This window comes from Amblyomma americanum, chromosome 1 (genome assembly GCF_052857255.1).
Source record: "Amblyomma americanum isolate KBUSLIRL-KWMA chromosome 1, ASM5285725v1, whole genome shotgun sequence".
Lineage (NCBI taxonomy): Eukaryota > Metazoa > Arthropoda > Arachnida > Ixodida > Ixodidae > Amblyomma > Amblyomma americanum.
The window spans coordinates 247652740-247658948 of NC_135497.1; the positions used below are offsets into that span (position 1 = coordinate 247652740).

General features: G+C 46.7%; 1 long non-coding RNA gene across 1 annotated transcript; it reads right to left on the reverse strand.

Annotated features, from left to right (window-relative positions):
- Positions 1 to 437: 437 nt before the first annotated feature.
- Positions 438 to 2252, reverse strand: LOC144096392 (uncharacterized). Its single transcript, XR_013306781.1, has 3 exons — positions 2187 to 2252; positions 600 to 693; positions 438 to 480 (listed from the first exon to the last, which is right to left on the reverse strand). It is a non-coding gene; the product is annotated as an uncharacterized LOC144096392 (long non-coding RNA).
- Positions 2253 to 6209: the final 3957 nt, after the last annotated feature.

Genomic DNA, 6209 nt, shown 5'->3' on the forward strand with positions numbered 1-6209 from the left:
CTAGATGGAAGCGGCTGCCCTTGTTCCAATAAAAGGTCGTAGCCGGCCGAACCACATGCAAACTTAAGCTGTAGCGCCTTCTTGATCGTGTTGGCACCCCAGGAGCAATTCTTCCGGTTTTTCTTTTCCAAGGCAGCCTTTTGGTCCTGGTTTAGGAAGCTCAAATTTGCCGTCAACGTTGTAAGGTTTTCTTCGAGCTGCTTTGTTCTTTTTGCAGCTTTTTGTTTGCCTGCAACAAACTTTCTTCTAACTGGCTGCGTTTTCTTTTTTCGTCTTGCAGCTCTTTTCGCAGCTCACTTGTGGACAGCGAGAAAATGTCGATTTGTTCTCCTGAATCTTCACGCGTGTTTTCAGGCATCGCTAGGGTCTCTTCCTGGTCAGGTGTCGTCTCAGGGGTTGGCGAAGAGCCTTTTCTAGCGTCAGGTGTAGAACTACCAGGAAAAGGCCGCGGTGCAGGCGGCTTTCTTCGCTTCGGCTCAGCTGTTCGCGCAAGAAAGAAATTAATTCATCAGTACCTAAACATATCCGAGGCTCTAGTGCTCCTCAGATTATCTGATGCGGATACTAGGCTAGCAAACCGAATGGGGGCAAACACTTACGTCTAAAATCAAACAACGTCGGGACAGCCGTTGACTTGAGGAGCCGCCGTCCATCCATTCTGTTGCCCTCAAACTGATCTTCCTCGAAGTGGCGCTAAAATGAGAGAGACGATGAAACTGTCATTTCGCGCCTCTGGTCGTGTGCACGCAAACAAATGAGATAATAAAAAAGCGTTAAGGAAGCGGTGCGATATTACAAGCACAGGATCACGAAGTATTTCTGTGGACGCCAACCAAGCGACAGCACTAATTCGGGTGTCGGACGGGCAAATTTAACTTCACTTAAATTTGGCTTAACCTCGGACCTGTATTTGCGCGTTTGACAACGGTGCACTTCGTCTCGCGATGTGTCATTACATGGAGAAGAAAGAGCTGTATTCGGGACGAACTTCTGTACTGCGCAGGCACCTTGCTTCCTCGCGACCGCTTTCTTAAAGCGACGGACAGTTCACAATAGAAGTTTCTTCGCGACTAGTCGAATTGCCAGCCATATACTGTAAACGACTTAATTTTCGCGAGGGCCTAACTTTGGGTTCGTTGCGAATCACAAGTACCTCGAAAAATTATTCCCGTGAATAATTTGAGAAAAGGAAGGTGAAGGGGCCTATTATTTGTGCTGCGCAGAATTTAGTACTTGCGAAAAGACCACTTGCAAAATTCCAGAACGGCTGACTCGTAGGCAGATTTTTGCAACCGAAACTGCCTGTTCATAGACTGCATTTTCACTTCCTACTCTGGCCACAAAAGTGGGTAGGTAGCACGTGGGAGGTTCACCCGTCAGCCTCTATTATATTCTTTTTTGAAAAGGAGAGAGGGGAATGCTCCTTAATCTGCGTGAACCGGAAGCCTCGACGGCTGCTACCAGCTTTCAAGATCGAGTGTAAAGGGCAGCTGTTGAAAGAGTACAATGGCGCATTCCTTCGACAAATACCGGGGTCAACCTGCTTCACGTGTTTTCACCGCGGCTCGGAACAAAAAAAATGTGCGATCGCGAGAGAGTAAAGATCATCGTGAGACACTCCGTGAATGATACGGAAGTTCAGTGTAGCTCACTGAAAGTGAAAAGACGCAATGATTCATATATTTAGCTTGTAAGCCTTCACATAACTGGTAATTCAAAATGCTCCGCCTCAAGAATAAAGCGCGCTACTTCCAATGCCAGGCAATGCGATGCAACACGTGCTGTACTCACGTTTCTAACGAGGCTTCGAGCTGCAGCTTTGAAGGCACACAAAAATTCCTGTTGCGCACAGTGCGAGATTGGTGAACAAGGCAAAAACATATATTCAAACCGCACAAAGTCAGTGCTTACGAGCGGACGGGCGAAGCGGTGTGGTATAATGTTATTCCTACTGAAAGCACATAACTGTGAGCGACATTTAGAAAAAGATCTAAAAGCTTTAGCGCAGACAACGACCACGAGAAAGACGGCACACAAACACAAGCGCTTGTGTGTGTGTGTCTCTCATCTTCCTCGTGGTCTGTGTCTGTTCGCGCTAAATTTTTTACATTATCTATATGAACAAACTAGCCAAACAAAAAGAAGTTTTAATGATGCATAAAAAGAGCACAAACATTGTGGCTTACCTCGCAGATCTTCGCGTTGTCATTCGCCTTCCAGTTCTCACGCTTCACTTTCGCCTCCCATATTTTCCTCCGTCCCTCATCCCTTGGAAAACGAAAACATCGCGCTCCTTTCTTCGCCGAGCCGGCACACAATGGAACACAACACCCTGGCATGCTATTTTTCGTGAATTAAAGCAGTTCATCAGCTCAGAATCCAGCGCAAAACACGGCTTCGAACCGTCCACAGCAGCGGCACGAAAAGCGACTTGCCCCAAGATGGCGAGCGCGGAGAAGACGGCGGCGCGGCGCATGCCAAAGCGTGTCACCACCCTGGACGGCGGCGCTGGCATCGAGGCACCCTACGAACGGTAGGTTCACAGCGCCCCTAGCGGCGGCGGAGAGCGCGACTCGCATAGACGAGCCACAACAGCAAGCGGGCGCGGTGGGCCGTCGTACGATCGTTTTTCGCCAGTCCAGCTTGGCGAGCGAACGGATCTGCCTCGTCCGGCGAACGGGTGGAAAGTAGGTCAACTTCAACTTTCAGGCGGGCGAGCGGGTCCGGCCGGCAACCGGAGTGCAGCTATTGGCTGCTTTTTCCGTGATGTCAGTGACGTCTCGCTTCTGCCGGGGCAAGATGGCCGTCCGTCGACTAAACTGAGGAGCAAGGTCTGGGCAGTGGCAGTTTTATCGCGAAGCATATTATATTGGCCACCTGTTGATGTTACGAGTGTTCAGAGCGACGGCGAAATTCGCCGCGTGCAGCAGTAGCGAGCGACAGTTCCCCTAGTTGAATCATCTACGCTGATGGAGTTGACAGAGCGCCTCTTCAAACCGACGCAAGACCTACGTGTTGGCGGTGTCACGAAGTGTTTATATGGAGCTGTTTGTGGTTGTTGCAAGCGTTCAAAATTGCTGCGATGATCACCACGGACAGCGGCGAGTGACAGCTGCTTACGGTGAATTTCTTGTGCGTGCATGAGCTGCATAGCACAGTGACAAGTGTCCGCGTAGTGAACGGGATTGCAATCGGAGCGAGTGCTTTTACGTCAAGGCAGCGAAATGTGCACCTGCGAAACCTCACGACGGACGCCGTGCTTTCCGAATGCTGAAATGATCGTGGCGTTGCGCAGCTAGTCGCATTCGTTGCGATGGTTGCAGTGATCGCGACCACACGACGTTATTTCTGCTACGTATCCAGTACATTTTGATCGCGATTTGTGCGGGCACTGTTCTCGAGTACTGCCGTGTGTGCTGCGACGTGACACGATCTTGGCTGCGCGGCCGTCGGACTCTTTTCTGCGGTCACAAAAGCAACGCCGCCATCCTTTTGTGTCTTGGTGCTCCATTCAGTGCATGTTGTGATTATGGGTGCTCGGGTTACGAGTGCCCGGCGGCACTGTGTGACTTGTGTGAAAACATGGGTGTGCAGTGCAGATGTATCTTCGGGGGCGTCATTTCTTTTTATTTCCAGCCGGCTGTGCGGACATTTGTCTGCAATAAATATTTGCGCGATGAATGGGTGACTGAACACTTCCACTAGCCATTTCGGTTCAGGTTGTGACATGGTATTCCGCGGTTACGAACAAGAATCATTGCCGAATTTAAATCATGGCTAGTTCACAGTGTAGAATATCTAATATGTGTTAACTCATGAGTCTACTTTTCAATGAGCATTCCACTCAATGTTATGCAAAAAAAAATAACTGTAGCAGCTTATGGGGTAAAAACTGCCCACAGAACAAGTTGGGCATAACGAGTCTTGATGAAAAAATATATATATATATATATATTAAGAAAATCTCTCCCTTTGCTTTTTTTCTTTTTGCTTTGACAAATTCTCGGCAATGAGAAGTTGAAGTGGGATATCGGTTTCCATTGTAATCAGAAAAATTCGATGATCTTAAAGCGCCTCATCAACCATGACACTGTTTGTTGTTGATTTTGCTCACGCTCCCTTTCAATCAGGAAATCAGTGGTATGAAAGTGGATGTGTTCACAATGCTATTGTTGCAGAGCAGCTCCTGAACTCTGTTACACATGTTAAGCGGTTATTCAGCAGCACTCCCTGGAACAGCCGCACCAGTTTGTTCAACAACACATTTTCGAAGCCTTGAGAAGGAGATTTCAGAATGCACGCGCACCCTGCTACCTTCATTTTCCTGTGACTGCTTGCTACGGACATGATTTCTTGTCTGCTGAGTGACGGCGATGGTGAGCACAATCACCTGTGTGTCGGCAGTGTAGAACGCTTCCCAGCTTTCCTTAATCATCCTTACATTTTGCACTAACAAAAATTTTTTTTGCTGACTTATAGATGCATATTTGCACCTTCCTCAGTGATCAACTAGGTTTCCTGGCCCACTTATCCATTCACATTTGTGTGGTCACGACTGTACCATTCCTGCACACATTCAAAGCTACAATAACAATGCTTATTTCAGTTCTTTGAAATGTGCTAACCATTGTTGCATGGTGGTTGGTTCTGCAATACCGACGTTGCCCTGTCTCTGAGAGTCCTGTAGTATCAATACAACCGTTCACCTGTCAAGGCAAAGACCGCATTTAATTTGAACCCATTACTTTACTCCTCGGATTGAATGAAATGGCTGTTGATGCTTGCATTAGCAGATTCCCCGCTTTGCGGACACATCTAGTTCTGTTTTTGCCCGCTGCGCATGCCTGAATAAGGAGTGTTGCATTTTTCTTTTCTTCTGCGGTGTGCTCTGTATAAAAAGTGCTTCGGGTAGGCTGCGGGTAGGCATTTCAGAGGTTATAATATAAGCAAGCGGTTCTGTTGTTTTGATTTTAAGCAGGTTATTTCATTTTTTGCAATGAGCAATCCAAGCCAGGATGTGAGCCGCCCAGCCCCGATAGTGATTTTTTCACTAGAAAGAGAAGTGCTTTGGCAACCAGAAAGTGTGTGAGCTGGTTAGAATTCAGTGTGCCTGGCAGTCCACAGGTTAGCATAAGATTCTGTGCAGACAGTGGGGCAAGCATTATGATGGCAATTCCAGTGTGCAAGAAAGGTATATGATTCAGGCAGCGTTTGATCTATCTGCTCAAATCCAAAATTTTTTGTCTTTTCCCTCTGCACATTAATGGGACAAGAACGCATGCGACAATGGGCCATACACATTTTCACTCAGTCCACTCTGATCAGCAAGTTTCTATGTTAGCAAAGCGTAAGTGCATTGAGAAAAGTTTTTCCCCAGAAACACTGTTCATAGTTTTAATCCCTATTAACGAGGATCGCACTAATGAGGAATGCCTGTATATGTGAAATTATGGTTAATTTTTTAAGTTCTGATGATGGCACAAGTAATTAATCTGTGTTATTTTGAATACGAGGCTAAAGAAGTACATTTATCTTGCAAATGATGAAAATGATTAGAAGGATGTGTTGTATGGCACAGCAGTTTGTTGGTTGAAGAATAGCGATTGGCTTTACCTGACACCACTTAAAACAACAGACTACAAAATGAGCCCTGTGGAGCTGGTAAAGGTATGTTAGGAACAAAGTCGACGGAAAACAGCACCACTGCACATAGTAGCAATTCTTGCTCTGTTGTCCTCGTCCCTTAGCGCAGTTTCAATATGCCAATTAAGTTACCGCCAGTTCACCGGACAGTACATTCGTACCAAGTTTTGTAAAATTTGCAGCAAGCATCAACAGGACAGGAAGCACGGTCTACACATATCTAGTGCATACTGTGCAGATAGCTTCCTGCCTCATCATAGCTTGGCCCCTCTATGTTTCTTACCCATCATTACCCAGCACCTACGGCCCTATTTATGCCGTTGCCATGTGCTGCAAATCACCAAACACATTTTGTACTCTTGCCCTGCAAGATTGTTTTGGCCCATTAAGTTGTTTCATCCAAATTGGCAAGCTCTTAGAAAACATTCCTGCAAAAGCGAACTTGCTCTTGTTCTTCACGACATGGTCCTTGACTGCAATATCCCGCTCAATGCTTTTTTTCTTCGCCTTGCAAAAGCATGTGATTCGCTTATTTATGTATGACATTTTTTGTCATGCTTTAACTT